The sequence below is a fragment of the Equus asinus genome, chromosome 7 (assembly GCF_041296235.1).
Source record: "Equus asinus isolate D_3611 breed Donkey chromosome 7, EquAss-T2T_v2, whole genome shotgun sequence".
NCBI lineage: Eukaryota > Metazoa > Chordata > Mammalia > Perissodactyla > Equidae > Equus > Equus asinus.
Genome location: NC_091796.1, coordinates 80,632,730 through 80,649,249, shown reverse-complemented (window position 1 = coordinate 80,649,249; position 16,520 = coordinate 80,632,730). Strand labels below are relative to the sequence as shown.

Genomic DNA, 16,520 nt, shown 5'->3' with positions numbered 1-16,520 from the left:
TCTCTTAGTAGCTTATTGTGAAACAGTGACTAGTGTGGTCGTACATTGCATTACATCATTTCCAGTCTTCCTTGCTTAATTTCTTTTTCCCTTACTCTTCCTGCTTTGGGCTTACACTTCCCTGAAAAAGGGTTAACACCTTAATTCTTGACTCAGGCTCTATTTTCTAGAGTACTCAGGCTAAGATAGTTTCCTTTATTAATCATCACATTTTATTATTGAGACTTGGAGTTCTACTTCACAGAATGGAGTACAAATAACAGCTTTCCAGTTGTAACCAGTAGTTCAATACTTGAACTCCCATCTGCCTATTTAACTGAAAGAATGCCTTTATTTCCAGAATCCTCCTTCTCTTATAGACTCCAAATCTTACTAATGTACAGAGAGCCAGACCTGGACATTCTTGAATCTCTAATGGAATCAGGATAGCTTCCTGAGGCTGGAAGACTTTACAAGTGACTGTTGTTGTGCGCTAAGATCCATCTTATGTAGTAACATAGTTTTAGTGGGGTACATAACTGCCTAGTTAAAGACTACATTTCCCAGCATCTCTTGCATCTGGGTATTCACATGATTACATTCTGGCCAATGGGACACTGGACTAGCGACACGTGTGCTACCTCCAGGTCTTGCTTTTAAAAGAACTGGTACATACATCTCTGGCCCTTTTCTCCTTCACTCTGGCTGAGAGATGAAGAAAACTGGAGTAGCTTCCTTGTCCTGACATGAAAGACACAAGTTGAGAATGACAGAGCTGCTCAAATAGCCCTGGACAGCTTATCTCTGGAATGTTACATGAGGGAAATAAACTTCCATCTTGCTCAAGACACTGTATTTTGGGGTCCCTCTTATTATAGCAGCCTAACCTGCTCCCTGTTTAATATATCACGTACCAGATCCTGGTTGCTGCTGTCACCAAACTGAGAGATGCATTGTTGAGCTATGTCACTGCTTCTGCTGCTGGTGCTCCAGTCTGTTGTGACTGCCTGCTGAAACTCCAGCATCCTAAAAATGTGTTCTCCTATGTCACTCACAAAGTTCCAGTTCCCAGTCACTAACCCAGCTCAGTCCATCTGAACAAATTTGGGAGGAAATAAGTCCTCTGTGGAAGACTCTGCTAGCTGCTAATTGTTTACCCAATGTTTATTCTGATTTTGTAATGGCCTAGCATTTGTCATCCTCCCCCACCCCAACATAGGTTTTGCTCAAGGTGAAAAAAAAACTATAGTTCCCCAACTTCTTGCATCTGAGGGTGACCCTATGACATAGTTTTGGGAGAAGTCTCATGGTGACTTCAAGGAGCATTTAAATTTCCCAATAAAGGCATCTCCCCTTCCAACTTGTTGTCTCCTCTTCCTTCTTAGTTAACGGAAAGCACATATGAGGCAGAAGGTGGAACAGCCATTTTGCAACCTTGAATAGTAAAGGGTGATGGTTGGGATGGCAGAGCAGAAAGATAGAAAGATCCTGAAACACTGATAACATCAGGGAGCCATGCACCAGCCTTAGACTGCCTGGCCAGTCTGTTTTATATGAGGAAAAATAAATCCCAATTTGGTTAAGCTTCCATAGTCAGGATTCTATTACATGCAGGCAAAAGCAACCTCTAATGGATACGCCCCCTCAGAAGTCCCGAGTTTCTTTCAAGAATTTTTCAAGCTGCACCCAGCAGCCTTCAAGTTACACCTCAATTATTTTCCTCCAAAACAAACAAAAAAACAAAATTAAACTTCTACCTTAGAAGCAGGTAAGAGCCTGGTGTAAGAAGCAGCTTTTGAATATGTCATCAGCACACAGACAAGGGTTTCTTTGCTGCTTTGCCCAGGACCAATCCTAGCCTAAGGAAGGGTAAATTAGGGGAGATAATCTGGTAGATGAAGCGATAGGCAAGTCCACAAAACCAACACTGCTGTGGACTCTTTGGGAAGCAGAGCAAGACAGACCAAGAAGCAAAAACTGTCCTTATTAAAATTACACAGATTTTCTATTTCTTCCACTGCCTCTATTAAACCTGCTAAAATATCCTACAAAGCATTAACTGTAACCTTTGGATTAACTTTCTTTCCTCTTGGGCAGAAATCATTTGCATTGCAATTGGACAAGAATCATTTATAATGTGACTGGTTTTCTGCACACTAACCCCTAGCCTTACAGAGCCGTAAAAGAACTGAATCAATCATAAACAGGAAATCAAAGAAAGGTAAATACCCCTAGACAATCTGATCGTCGCCACGCAGAATGGACCTGCTAAAGAGTAACGAGCACGGCACTGAAAGGGACATCCAGGGATCTCTTTTGCTGATTTTCAACTTTTGAATAATTTTTCATAATAAACCACATCTTTTAAAACTGCTGTCCAGAAAGAACAGATTCAAACAGATATTTGTACACCAATGTTCATAGCAGCATTATTCACAATAGCCCAAAGGGAGAAACAACCCAAATGTCCATTGGTAGATAGATGAATGGATAAACAAAAGTAGTATATCCAGACAATGGACTATTAGCCATAAAAAGGAAGGAAATTCTGATACACGCTACAACATGGATGAAACTTGAGGACACTATACTAACTGCAATAAGTCAGACACAAAAGAACAAATACTGCATGATTCCACTTACATAAGGTACTTAGAATACCGTCATGCTTAATGACAGGGTTATGTTCTGAGAAATGTGTCATTAGGCGATTTTGTCATTGTGCAAACATCACAGAGTGCACTTACACAAAGCTAGATGGTATAACCTACTACATACCTAGGCTGTGTGGTACTGATCTTATGGGACCAGCGTCGTATATGTGGTCTGTTGTTGACCAAAGCATTGCTATGTGGTGAAAGACTGCAGTCAAATTCATAGAGACAGAAAGTGCAACAGTGGTTACCAGAGGCTAGGGGTAGGAAGGAATGGGGAGTTAGTGTTTAATGGGTACAGAGTTTGTGTGAGATGATGAAACGTTCTGGAGATGGACGGTGGTGATGATTGCACAACAATGTGAATGTACTTAATGCCACTGAACTGTACACTTAAAAATGGTTAAAATGGTAAATGTTATGTTATGCATATTTTCCCACGATAAAAGGAAAGATGAAGGAAGTAGGAAGGGAGAGAGAGAAGGAGAGAGGGAAGAAGGAAGAGAAAAAAGTGCCGTCCAATTGTTGGACTCTCTTTTAGTTTTGAGGGTTTGTGATTCTGTCTGCTACTGTGTGTCAGGCTCTGTGCTAAGCACCTGTCATTTAATTTTCACAACATCGTGAAGAATTATTCCACTTACCTTACAGATGAGAATACAGAGATTTAGAGAGGTTAAGTCAGTTCCCTTAAGGCACACAGCAGAGCCAGTTCAGCCTCCCTTCACTGCCAATGCTCTTAACCACTCCTCTCTACTGCCTCTTCTTTCCAGGCAAATCTTTCACTTCTGAATAAAGCAAATTTCAGAATTACCTGTTATCTCTCCAAGCTCTTTCGTTGTGTGCTTTCAAAGAGGGGGAATGGAAATCGCTTTCTCCCATAAATCCACAGTGAGCTTTTTCCCTGTGAGGACTCACAACTCAGAGGCTCCAGTCTCGTTGAGTTTTTTCTCCCTTCTCATCCGCCTCCGGCTCAGCATATCGCAGGGTTGAGGACCCAGACAAGGGGTCTGTGCAGGGCGGAAAAGAACATGGACCGTGAAGTGGACGACATCCAGGAAAACAAACAAATATGCCAAATATGTCTGTTTAAATGGCCCAAAACCAGACACAGAAGGAAAGGCTTGGTGGTTCTCTAATAGAATTCTAAGTCAATATCCCTGAAGAAAGGGAGCTATGGCAAAGATAAAACAAACTGCTGAATTTAAAAAATAATTTCTATTAGGGTTGGGAATATATTTTCCAAATTCACACACCTCTCATCAATTTGCTAGGTTCTACCCAATTGCAGCATCAGATTAAAAACTCCCTTTAAGACCAAGAAGTCCCTGGGGCTTCCACATGAAAGGAATGGTTAGAGACCCCGGGATCCACAGCAGCCTGTGGGGCACCCCTTACGCCAGTGTAGGCTCTGGAGGCAGAAAAGCAAGCCTTTCGCTGAGCTGGAGAGAAAAGGAACCATTCCCCTCTCGGCCCTGATCAGAGAATCCAGCTGTGCCACCCGGATCACACAAACCTAACCCTGGGAAGTTTCCTGCCCCTGGGCAAGAGGGTGGGATTGTCCGTGGGAGAAGGAAGCCCTGAGTCACCGAATCGATTCTTCTTTTATCCGATCTTGTGGGCGGAAGTGTGGAAAACTGCTCATTTCTCAGCTCCTCTTAGTGAGAGTAACATGAGTTAGTGGCTAAGGAGTGGGAGTGGGATTGTGTTCACTTGTAATTAGAACCGAATAAACCTCAGTCTAAACCCGAAGCAGAGCCCCGCAAGGCGGCCGCCCACGGGCTGCTCCCGGCACAGCTGTGGGGAGGGGCCGCCGGCCTGCTGCTGCCCCGCCTGCCCTCTCCTCGCCGCCCCCGCCGCCCCACCTCGCACAGGATGCGCCAGGAAAGGGTTGCTGGAGGTTTGGCCGTGCACAGTGAAAGATGCTCGAGGAAGATCTGTCCAACAGTGAGGAGAGGAAAAGAATGCTGTCAGCTAGATCCCCTGACCCAAACTCAGGTGTGAGATGAAGACCTGCGTCAGGGTGATAGACATGGGAACAGCAAACAAAGAAGGGGAAGAAGGAAAAATCGCCCGAACTTGGTGGCCATCCGAATGTGGTGAGGGGAGGAGACAGGTCCAAGGAGCACAGCACGGTTCCGAGTTCGCGGGGACAGTTCTAGACACTTCCACCGTAAGCATCTTTGCCGTGGACATCTTTGCCGCAAATGCTTTTGTCGCTTAGCTAGTTGGCCGAAGGCAATTTTGCAGTAAAAGGTAAAATGACTAAAGTAAAAGAGGGACGTTTAGAAGGACATAATGAAACGTAGTACATATGTGGACTACATTTCAATGTTCCATCACGTGCCCAGTCCCTACGTTTCACCGAATCATCTCAGCCAAATTCTGCACCAAATACCAAAATTCTGTCCACATCATATTCTTCACTATCGAATAGCAAAAACAAGGTCATCATCTTCAAGAAACTTATACTCAGGAGGAGTCACGTAACCATTTCTTTTTTTTGAGAGGGCTTAGGAGAAACTCCATTCTTCTTTTGCCTCCAGCTTCTCATATTGCATGATGAATTTGGTAAAGACGGCATTAGAGAACAAGCTGTTGTATCTAAATTAGCTGAAGAATCGATAATGAATGCCCCGGAAGACTGTTGTGAATGACCAGCCGCCTCTTTGATAATTGCCATAGCTTGGTAAACTTTTGATTTTGATGGGTGGGAGGGATGCCTGTGTTCCCTGAAGAATTTGCAAACTAAATGCTATTTTCTGGTATAGTATGCAATGTGACTTTACACTCTCTTGTTTCACACTTACAGTAAGTTTTATCGCCGTGTTTTCTCTTTGAAACCAAACTGTCAACCAGTTATTTTATCTTTTACAGCAAAATTGCCTTATGGACAATTAGGTATGCAGTGAAAATGCTTATGGCAAAGATGTCTATGGCAAAGATGCTTACGGGGAAAATATCGGACACAGTTGGTGACACCTAGGTCACAGGAGCGTCCACATAGAAAGCTCCATAGGAAGGCAGGAGTAGAGGTGGATTTAGAGGAGTCTAGAGACATGATATTTGGGGAGTGGGCTTCTTAGGAATTAACTCTCAAAAGAGAAAAACATCAGAGCAAAGAGCTAAAGACCAAACCCTGGGAATACACAGTGTATGCTCTGCAGGAGGGAGAAGAGTCATGGAGTACAGAGACAGGAGGGAAGAACATGGAAGTCATTCAGGGACTAGCAAAAAAGGATTTGGGTGTCATTGGGAGGCAGTTTGGCTTCTATCAACCACACAACTATGGTCTGTGTTGGCCTCCATTTTTGTGAGTGGAAGATTCTGGGGAAAAATCTCTGATTTGAGGTTTTCCCCTCCATTCCCTTTCTCCAGTGACTGTTTTGGGAGCATGGGGTCTGGTTCAACCATTCAGATTACCCTGAGCTCACCAAGAATCTCTGCACCCCAGAGGAGGCACATTCCAGAGGAGCAGGATCTCAGTGGAGGAAGCCTTACCTATGCTGTTCCATTCTGATCCAGAAGTCTGCTGGCACCCCGGGCTAGGGAAAACCTCTGCAGAATTGCTACACAGCTGATTTGACTTCTTTAGTGCTCCCATTTCACTACTGTCATTTTACCCTTCTCCCAGGTGGACCTGTATATGACCTCTACCATCTCCACAGGTACAAACGTAAAACTACGTCTACCTTACAGAGTGACTCAGGGTGGGAGGCCCCAGGCCACCTAATAAGGCTCGCTTCTCAACTGCAGCCCTTAGCTGGGTGATCTGAGTAGACGGTCCTGGCACCCTGGGAACACACTGGAGAGGACAGGATGCTGGCAGCTGCTCCCCTGGGCTGCTGGTGGCATCTCTGCCTGCAAGTTGCCTCCCACCAGATGTTCTGTGCCAGGGCCACCAAGGGGCTGCGGGAACCAGATAGTGACAGCAGCCCAGCCACACAGACTTTGGAATCATTTATTCTGGGGACTCTTGGCAGCCTTGGTGTGCTTTCCGGACACCAAGCCGGTATCACACATGGCCTTAGTCCTCAGTGAGGAAGGCATAAGCCCACTCAAACTCCCCTCACTCTGGGCGAATCCTCAGATGACTCAGACTTCTTTAGCAACTACTCCTTAAACTACTTCTTTGGTTACCCATAGTGCCCAGGGGCCATCTGCAAACATCCCCCCCTATATACACTTCTCCACTCCCCACCCCCAACAGCATTGGGCATCTCCTAGGGCACAATGATGTCAATTCGCCTTCCTAACACTGAATATTCTTCCATTCTATTTTCCTCCCACATTGGAGGTGAATCAGACTCATGTCATCGTTATCCTGCGTCTACACAGCTTTCTTTAGCCTAGATGCAAAGGGACTAATAGTTGAATGAAAAAAGAAAGCTAAAGACCAGTAGAGATGGCTTTCCTTGTGTCATAATACAGGGTCGACCTTTGTGTGCTTGCAAAAGGAATTGATTGGGTGACGCCCCGAAGACTTCGGCCTGGAGTTTAGCAGCTTACTCTTCTGGTAAACTATACTATGTCAAGTTTTGATATGCTCATCAAGTGGTTTGGGGGCTTTTAGCCAAAAATTTTGCCTCATTTCCTTAGCAGGCATTCTATAGCTGGAACAGGTCTTCTCTCCTTCAAAATGGATATTTTACTTGTGATGTAGCACGTTGAAGGATAAGTCATTCTCCTTTGTTGGGAAAGCTTGTCAGGTTCACTTTTAGTCTCAGCAGTGACTATAGCAACAATGTCTAGAGAGTAGTTTTGTTTCCCCAATGGCTGTCATTCCAACCTAAGCTAACTCCATTTGCAAAGTGAAGGATAGTCTCTCTTCCTTCGCTTGGGGACGACCCCTGGAATCGTAGTCCAGTCCTGGTAGTCACGTTGTGGTTGGGGTCTGAGAGCATTTCCAATTCCCCTTTCTCCTGACAGACAAGTGGGCACTTGGTATAACAGAGAGGCACTACCTGCTTGCTTGCCTCCAGCTGGCAGCATCTTAAGCCCTAACACAACATTCAAGTCGATTTTCAAGGCAAACCCGGCACAGAAACTGAAGAAGCAATACTTTGAAAATCAACGCAGGTTTGCACACTCATCCCAGCCTGAGTTCCCCAGAAGCAGAGCCCGAGGCAAAGGCTTCTGCGCTACTCCTTATTAAAGAGTACAATCCCAGGGAAGTCGGAGTGAGGAGGAAGAGGGGTGAGGCAGGAAAGGAGGGAGGCTTGGTGTCAGGCACGACTGACTGCTCAATCTCAAAGTCTCGCCTTCCGTGGGGTGCTGCAAACTGCAGATCACGGCAGTGAAGGAAAAGAGAATGTATCCACAGGTTCCACCTCTCATTGGTCGGAGGCCACCCCACAGGGTCTGAACCCGTACACTTCTGGGTCGTGCCTGGGCACCCCAGCAGATCTCACAGCAGTGTCGTGGCCCCCCACCAACAGAGATGCTCCAGGGCCGGAGCTAGAAGAACTGCAGTAGAGCAAAGGGCCACGGGGCTGTGGAATTGTGTCCTCCAGAGAGTGGCTGGAGTCCTTGAGGAAGTGTTTGCTGGAGCAGATCAGATGGGCAAAGGCTCCAGGGACAAGTGAGATAAAGAGGATCTGAAATGGTTCACAAAATGTATCTAACACAACAGCAAACCAGAAACTGGCTCTCTAGAACTTTCTTCCATACCTGCACTGTGTGACCACCTCATTACAAGGTTCTATCAAGCCCTCTATCATCAAGCCCCCAAACCATTTGGTTTGAAATAGTATGGTCAACTGGACAATTTTATTGAAAAACAATATTATTGCTTTAACAGGGGAAATCCCATGTTGGAGTGTCAACACGAAATGGGGCTACTTTTCTAGCACCTGCTTCCTACTAAGCTCTGTGGAACACCCTTTCCCACTGGGAGAGTGAGCTTCCTTAACGGCTTTTCAATCGAAGTCCGTAGTTCTTCAGTTACTTTCAGTTATCAAGTCATCCCATTTTAGGGGCTGGCCCCATGGCCGAGTGGTTAGGTTTGCATGCTCTGCTTTGGCAGCCCAGGGTTTCATCGGTTCGGATCCTGGGCGTGAATGTGGCACTGCTCATCAGGCCACGCTGAGGTGGCATCCCACATAGCACAACCAGAAGGACCTACAACTAGAATATTCAACCATGTACTGGGGGGCTTTGGGGAGAAGAAGAAAAAAAAAAGACTGGCAACAGATGTTAGCTCAGGTGCCAATCTTTAAAAAAAAAATTTTTTTAATCATCTCATTTTAGTCCTTAAATTTCCGTCCGATTTATTTAAAAATTTCCATTTCAAATTCAACTCAAAGCTCCCTAGCCCCCAGCCCCCACCAAGGCTAGATTGGAGTGTGATGGGGGCATGGTCAACTCTCCCTGACACACTCCCTCCTTCTCTCCTGTGCTCTTCCCTCTGGTGTTGGCATGGGAGGAGAGAGCAGGAAAACGGCATTATCTCCATTATGGCTTAATGGATACATGACCCTTTTCATGGTTTCTTATAATTAGTTTTCTAGCTGTTTTCTATGGTCTGGATATGGATGGATGATGCTCTCAGCAGGCTTCACTGATGTGAGACAGTTTCCCAACGTGTCTGGGGTTCCTCAAGAGGAGCGATCCTATCTTCAGGATGACCCCCAGGGGCAGTCTCAGCTGGACTCCTGGGAGGTCTAGGCTCTTTGCTCCTTGCTGTGTGGTCCCCAGTGAGCCCTATTCCCACCTCATCAATTCTAGAAGGCCCATATCCTGGATCTGCCTGCACAAGTGGAATCTATTTTCTGTACCTCTAGGAATGGAAAATTTAAAAGGATGGTCCTTGTTCCCACCTTGCCTGGTCATCTCTCCTCATTATCTCTTCCAGGGCTCTTTCTCCAGTCCCAACCAGAAGATGAGATGTCAGCCTGTTCCTCCTGAAGACACTCCCAAGTTGTACAATGATTTTCTCCAGGTCCTGCTCTTTCCTCTTGTCTTGAAGCTTACTCCCCATCCCCATGAGCAGCGAAAGAAAGATGAGAGAGCTGTTCTTCACAATATTCTCCTACTTAAAAGACCGTTTCTCTCCCTCACAGTCCTATATTGGGAGATGGGAGACGGTATGGGAGTGTAGGATGGGGTTAGAAGGGTACTAGGAACTTGGTGATGGTAGTGGTCTGGGACTTGATGAAAGTGTTGCCTCTCAGCAAGTCATTTTGGGATGTTGCCCTCTCCAATAGCTGGCCATTGTCTGCATTTACGAGGTGGAGAAACTCTAGGTTTGTTTTCAGCAGTAAAGTTAGCTATCAGTTCCAACCAATAAGAGAAAAAACTCCCACTTGGCTCCCATCTTCATCCTATTACATAAACATCCCCAGTAGCTGACTTTTTTTTTTTTTAGGTATTATCTAGTGCCTTTTGGGGTGATTTTGCAGCCTCTACGAATTTTGTCTCTTTTTCTTAGTATTTTCATGTTGTGGTGAGGGAGGTTCGCTTTTTCCTTTACTGTTTAGTTATCCTCAATCAATTATTCCTGGCCTTAATTGTTGGAGTGGCAGCCATCATGTCTAAGTTCCAGGCAACATGACAGAAGATGGAAAAGGCACGGGCCCTCTCCACCCCTTTTAAGGACTTGCTCTGGAAGATCACATAACCCCTCTGCTAAGGTCAGAACCCAGTCCTCAGGCCCATCCAGCTACAAGGGAGGCTGGGAAAGGCAGCCCTCTGGCCAAGTGCACTGCTGCCTCCAATAACATGATGATGATGTAGGCAAGTCTCCACCACATCCCCAAAGATGAAAATTCTAGATCATTCTTTTATAGTTTATTTTATTAAGAAAAATTTTCAAATTATTTTTCTTATTAAAAAAGCAATGGATGTTTGTTAAAAGGCAAAAAATAGACAAACCAAAGGCAACCATGAAGAACCCCCATATGGATCCACTCATCGGAAACAACTGCCGAGGTGTGTATCGTCCAGATGTTTTGTGTGCATCTATGTCTTTTCTACAAGAATGGGTTACACTCTATAACCCTCAGGTCTGAGTCTGGATAAATAACTAATTTGGGGAGAGAGCTGAGGATTTTCATACTCCTTTAAGAGATACTGTCACTTATTTAAGCAATTCACCTATTATTGGACATGGAGGTTATTTCAAGTAATTTTCTTTTGCTAAAAATTAAGGATGTTTCCAATTTTTCATTATCATACACAGTGCAGAGTTGAAATAATTGTCCAAAAATTAATCCCAAATTTAAAATGTCGAAAGAATAAGGAAAAAAAATCACTGCACTTAAAAAAGGCAGGGGAGGGGAGACAAAAAATGCCAAACAAATGCATTAACAGTTAGAAAACCTACCCCACAGTCTGCCAAAATGATGACTACGTGAAAAATCAATGACCAAGAAGCATTGATTTTTCATAATACCAAAATTTTGATCATAAGGCCAAAATTACCTTATCAGCAACTTATGTTCGACCAAATTCCTTTTGTTCAAACTGCTTTCAGCCAAATCACCTGGAGCTGAGTTAAATGATTAAGCTCTCTTGGAAGACATTAAGGGTGACCCACTTAACCTGCATCCTTTTCTTTAGGGAAGATTTAGGGTGAAATTGGTAGAAAGTGCTATTGCCCTTCCAATCGGAAAAGAGATGGTAGACTTTTAAGACCCATCTTTTTATTTCCCCATCCCTTGAGTTTTGCTCAAACGAGGTTTCAAAAGGTTTAGATCACTTCTTCAGAATATTTAATTAAGATTTTTGACATTACTCAGATATAAAGAGAAGACGCCCAGCAGACCCACCCAGCCCTGATTTATTAGAAACGAGGCTTTCAGCTTCACGCCTTTTGATTGCTATGCCAGAAAAAGAGAATGAACCGCCGCTTTCCTTCAGCTTTTCTCAGGATTTCTCTGAAGTGAAATTAAATGTAACCTCTCGTGCTCATGTGCACGGTTTATTTCTCTAAGGGGCTCTTTCCTTGGGAGGCACTAGAACAGCATCACGGCACCAGCCTGGCTCCTTTGTCCATTTCTGCCTTTACTTCATTAACTCCAGCCCTAGGGCCCTCTCCAAAGGTAACCAGAAGTCAGTGTTGGGGATAAAGGGACCAACCTGCATCACATCCATCAGGTGGCCCAGCAGAGCTCAGGGGAAACACTTCTGAGCCCAGCAGAGCCATCTACCCAGGAGCCCTTAGGGACTAGATCTGCAGAGGGCTCAGTGCCATGAAGATCTTCCCTTTTAAGCTTCAACATTTTTGTTTCTGCCTTAGTCATTTGAGATGGCAATCTTTTTCAAAATACGTTTTATACTTTCTGGCTTTTTAAACAAAATATGTAGGATATAATTAAGCCTTTTCTTGGATGGGAGTCACCTTATAGAACATCATTTTAAACATTTCTTGGGATCCAGTCTTTGTTCCAGGCACTATGCCAAAGGGATACAAACATGCATAAGACAAAAACTCCAAGGCAAAGAAGTCCCAGTCTAGTGGGAGACACAAACGACTAATCACCAGTTACGCAACTTCTGATAATGAAAGGAATTGTGAAAAAGGATGGTTTGAGAACCCAGAAAGTAACATCTAATTCTCCCTGACTTTCAGAAAAGGAAATTTTGAGAGAGAACTCGATGTCGAGGATTAAGGAAGGCTTCAGTTCCAAGTAGTGAGGATGATGGAAGGACATTCCAGGCAGAAAGAAGCATGTGCAAAAACCCCGAGTTTGAGGATACGTTTAGGGGAACTCCCAATAGTTTGGGATAGCCAGCAGGTAGTGTGCATTGGTGAATGGCAGGAATGGGGACCAAGTCTCAGAATTCCTTTCACGAGAGATAATAGATAAGCTTGTGACACTCTTTGGAGATTTAAAAAATCTAATGTGGTTTATATGTGGTATATGATAAACAAATATTTTTGAGTCAAAAATATTTTCAGATCAGTATATTACAAATTAAATTGTGTCACTTTTTAATATAATCCTTAATAATATTTATTTTAAAAGACATTTCTTCTTTGTTCCACTAATAAACAACACATACACCTTAATTTACCTTATTAATTATGTAAGAAAGGCATAGTCTCCTGAGCAATACATTTAAGATTAACATCTTGTGTTGTGGGTGTTTTTTGAGATTGAACACACCTAATATAGAGTGATTTTGACTAAATTTTACAGTAGCAAAAATAGGTTAAAACTGCTTGCGTGACCTAATGTTGGAATATTTGCCTTTGCTATGAAAAAAATACCAACTGATTTATTTTTGAAACACTCATGTTTGTTTCCAAATGATGAAATTAGAAAAGGGCTCCAGGCTGCTCTTTCCCAGCTTGTCCTAGCAAAGAACACACCACAGGTATTCATGATCTTTATACTCAATAAGCCAGGCACACAATTGCATGTAAAAGTCACTATTTTTTGAAGTATCAGACATACCTTGATATACAATAGAAGAAGATTTATTATTATAACTGCAACTTCTAGATCTGATGACATCATCTTGAAGAGATTTAGAGAATGTTCTTTCTTATGTTTTCATTAGTTTGTTGCATTTCGACATGAGGACCTAAATGTGTCCCATCTTTAGTCATTAGTCCATTATGGGTATACATTTTAAAATATATGACCCAAAATACAAACAACCTAAAATAGTATAACAGCTAAAACTCCCACCGTGCATATCAGTGGTCCCCATACCCCAGGTGAGTAAGTGCATCCTTACTCGGGATGAGTAGGAAGAAATCTCTCCTTCTCCCCATCCCATTAACCACTATGCACACCCACTCGGAGGGGGTCAAATGCTTTGGCTTTAACAGGTGGGAATAGTTAATTAAATAGTTCTAAAATTCATATTTCAAATTCAGAAAAATAGAAACTGAAACAAGAAACAGGCGAAAACATTAAAGGCATAAACTCCCTAGAACATTTGAGACGTTCCGTGGTTGGGAAATAATGCTACTGAAGGATTTTAAGCATTATTCAGTTTGCATTTTAAAATGATCTCTCTGGCAACAACAGCGACGATGAGTTAAGGAGAGGTGAGCCTGAAGCCACAGACCAGGGAGGTGGCTGCTGCAATGATCCAAGCAAGAAAGAAGAGTTGCCACCTGGGCAACAGCAGTGAGCCGTGGATTATTCTATCAGGTGAAGAGCAAGGATTTGGAAATGTGAACTGTTTCATCCGTAATTCTATGAACACGGATCCACTGGGGCCACCTGAAGTGTGTAGAGCTACCTGGCCCCCATCTGCTGGAGATACCAATAATCATGACTGCTTATTTTTTTAACCATGTTTTGGCTCTTCTTTTGCATTCAGTTTTTAGTTCTTTCTATGCCTTCCTGTAGCATAAAAGTACTTTCTTTTAATTTTTTACTTCTAATTTGTTCTGGGTTTAGAAAATAGAGATCTAAGTTTGTTAGAATTCATATGAAGCAATCATAGCTAAGTCATTAGTGCATGATGCAGCGGCGCTCCTCAAAAAAAAAAAGTGCATGAAATTAGTCAAGTCTCTTGTCTGCTTGTATGTGTTTTTCGTGGTGTTCTCAGTTGGGACCTGTCTTAGTTTGGGTTCCCTCAGAAGCAGACCCTGAGACAAGGTCTCTAGGATAGTTTCTTTGGGAGGTAAGGGAACACTTACAGGGGGTAAGAATGTGTTATTAAGGCAGCTCCCATTGTGGATGTGTGGCACTCATCCCCACTGCGGAGACGCTGGCCGCCAGTGTAAAGTGCATGCCTTAGAGTTACCTGACCCAAGGGGGCAGTTTACTGGGGTATTTATACACCAATTCCCATAAGTCATTGGTTTAGGGCTGCTCCTGGGGAGCATTAATTCTTTGGCACTTCTGGCCTTCTGGAAGCAGCAAAGTGGGCTCCACGAGCAAGAGAAGCTCCTCAGGCAAAGAAATGCCAGTGCTGCCAATGAGAAGTCTGATGGTGCACACTTATGTGGTAAGAGTGAGGGGAAGAGGGGCCGGAAATGCACAGTGACTGCTGTAGGATCTAGGTGGTAACGTTTATAGATGGCTGAAAGTCTGCGTTTCATTATCATTATTATTGCTACTGTATTTTATCACTTTAGAGACCCCCAAATTCACTGTGAGCTCTCTGGCTTCTCAGTGCCTCCATTGCTGTGCTCAAAAGCCAAATAAATGTAGGTAGTGATGACTCATTTTATGTGTCATCTTGACTGGGCTAAGGGATGCCCAGATAGCTGGTACAACATTATTTCTGGGTATGGCTATGAGGATGTTTCTGGAAGAGATAAGCATTTGAATTGGTTGACTAAGTAAAGAAGAACGCCTTCACCAGTGCAGGTGGGCATCATCAAATCCATTGAGGGCCAGAATAGAAGAAAAGGGTGGAGGAAGGGTGAAACTGTTCTCTGCCTGAGCTGGGACATCCATCTTCTCTCGCCTTCAGACGTCAGCACTCCTGGTTCTCAGGCCTTTGAACTCAGACTGGGACCAACACCATCTGCACTTCTGGTTCTCAGGCCTTCAGACTTGGACTGAACTGCACCACGGGCTTTCCTTGTTCTCCAGCTTGCAGGTGGCGGATTATGGGACTTCTCAGCCTCCATAATCACGTGAGTCAATTCCTATTTTATATATGTGCGTATCTCCTATTGGTTCTGTTTCTCTCGAGAACCCTTACTAATACACAGATATATTTCCATATTTTACTTACAACCACATATGGGCCATCACAGGAATAGAGTGGAAGGGAAAAGACTGGAACTAAAGACACAACTGGAAAGGAGAGGCATAATTGGGGAAGAGAAAAGAGAAAGAGTACGAAACATTTTTTTCCCAGGAAATAGCATTAATGGACACCTGAGGAGGGAGTCCTGGAAGGGAGCAAAGGATGGTGCTGACATGGGAAATTTGAAACCAAACTTTGCATTTGTTGTCGTCCCTACCCCCCACCCCCCACCCCCCATCTAAGGCCAGCCAAATTTCCACAGTGGAGAGAAAATGAGAGAGAGGAAATGAGACAGAAGTGGGTCAGTGGATGAGCTGTTGAATCCTATGCTCGCCTCAGTGTGTGCAAACCCCTAATAACAACCCAGCCTGTATCCCCAACCACCGAGCAGTCCTACCGCGTCTGCTAGGCTGAAGGCTACCGCACTGGCCCGCAGCTCAAGTGAGACAGAGTCAACCTGGGACTATAACTTATAATTCTTTCTGAAAGCTTCCAGGAATAGGAGATCCTTTTTATTCTAAAATCCTGACAAATTGGAGAGGATCTTCTCTTCGTCAGACTGACAATCCTCCTGGTAAAGGCATTTTGACTGAGGCTGAATTGTTCTCCACAGCTTGTTCAACCAGATGATCCCCCTGAAAGACAAATTCTTCTCTGCACTATTGCAAACTGCCTTTCTGTCCATTTTTCCTCATGAAATCAAATTAACCCTTTCTCTCATGGGAGAAGCTATTGCCACAGTGGAGCAGAGACTACTGGTTGAATATCCAACATCTATTTCCCCTCCTTCCTTAGTAACTAAACCTTGATTTTATCCTGAGCTGCAATGGGCCCAGCTAAAAGACTACATTTCCCAACCTCCCTTGCAGATTGGTATAGCCACGTGACTAAGATCTGGCCAATGTGAGGAAGCATACATGGAATGCCAAAGAAAACTCCTTAAAAGAACTTGACTCAGCTGGAAAGTGCATCCTTTTGAAAATCCTCTCCTTCATCTTTCTTATTCCCTTGGAAAGTAAGCATAATGGTTGGAGATCCATCAGCCATGGCCCATGAGGATGCAGGCTATAGGCTAAAGATGGAGGAGCAGAAAAATAGAAGGTTGGTTCCCTATTGTTTTTAAGCCACTGTGGTCAAAACAGTTCCTGACTGAGATGCAAATACGTTCTAATCAGGTTGGAATGACTCCTTACTCTTTTCCACCTATCTTCTTGCCTCACACAT

General features: G+C 43.9%; 1 long non-coding RNA gene across 1 annotated transcript in view; it reads right to left on the bottom strand.

Moving 5' to 3' along the window:
• Positions 1-16,520, bottom strand: part of LOC123287143 (uncharacterized) — a 71,593-nt gene that overhangs the window by 16,082 nt on the left and 38,991 nt on the right. Inside the window, exon 2 of the long non-coding RNA XR_006530204.2 lies at positions 3,445-3,640. This is a non-coding gene — a long non-coding RNA (uncharacterized lncRNA). The remainder of the gene's footprint in view (positions 1-3,444; positions 3,641-16,520) is intronic.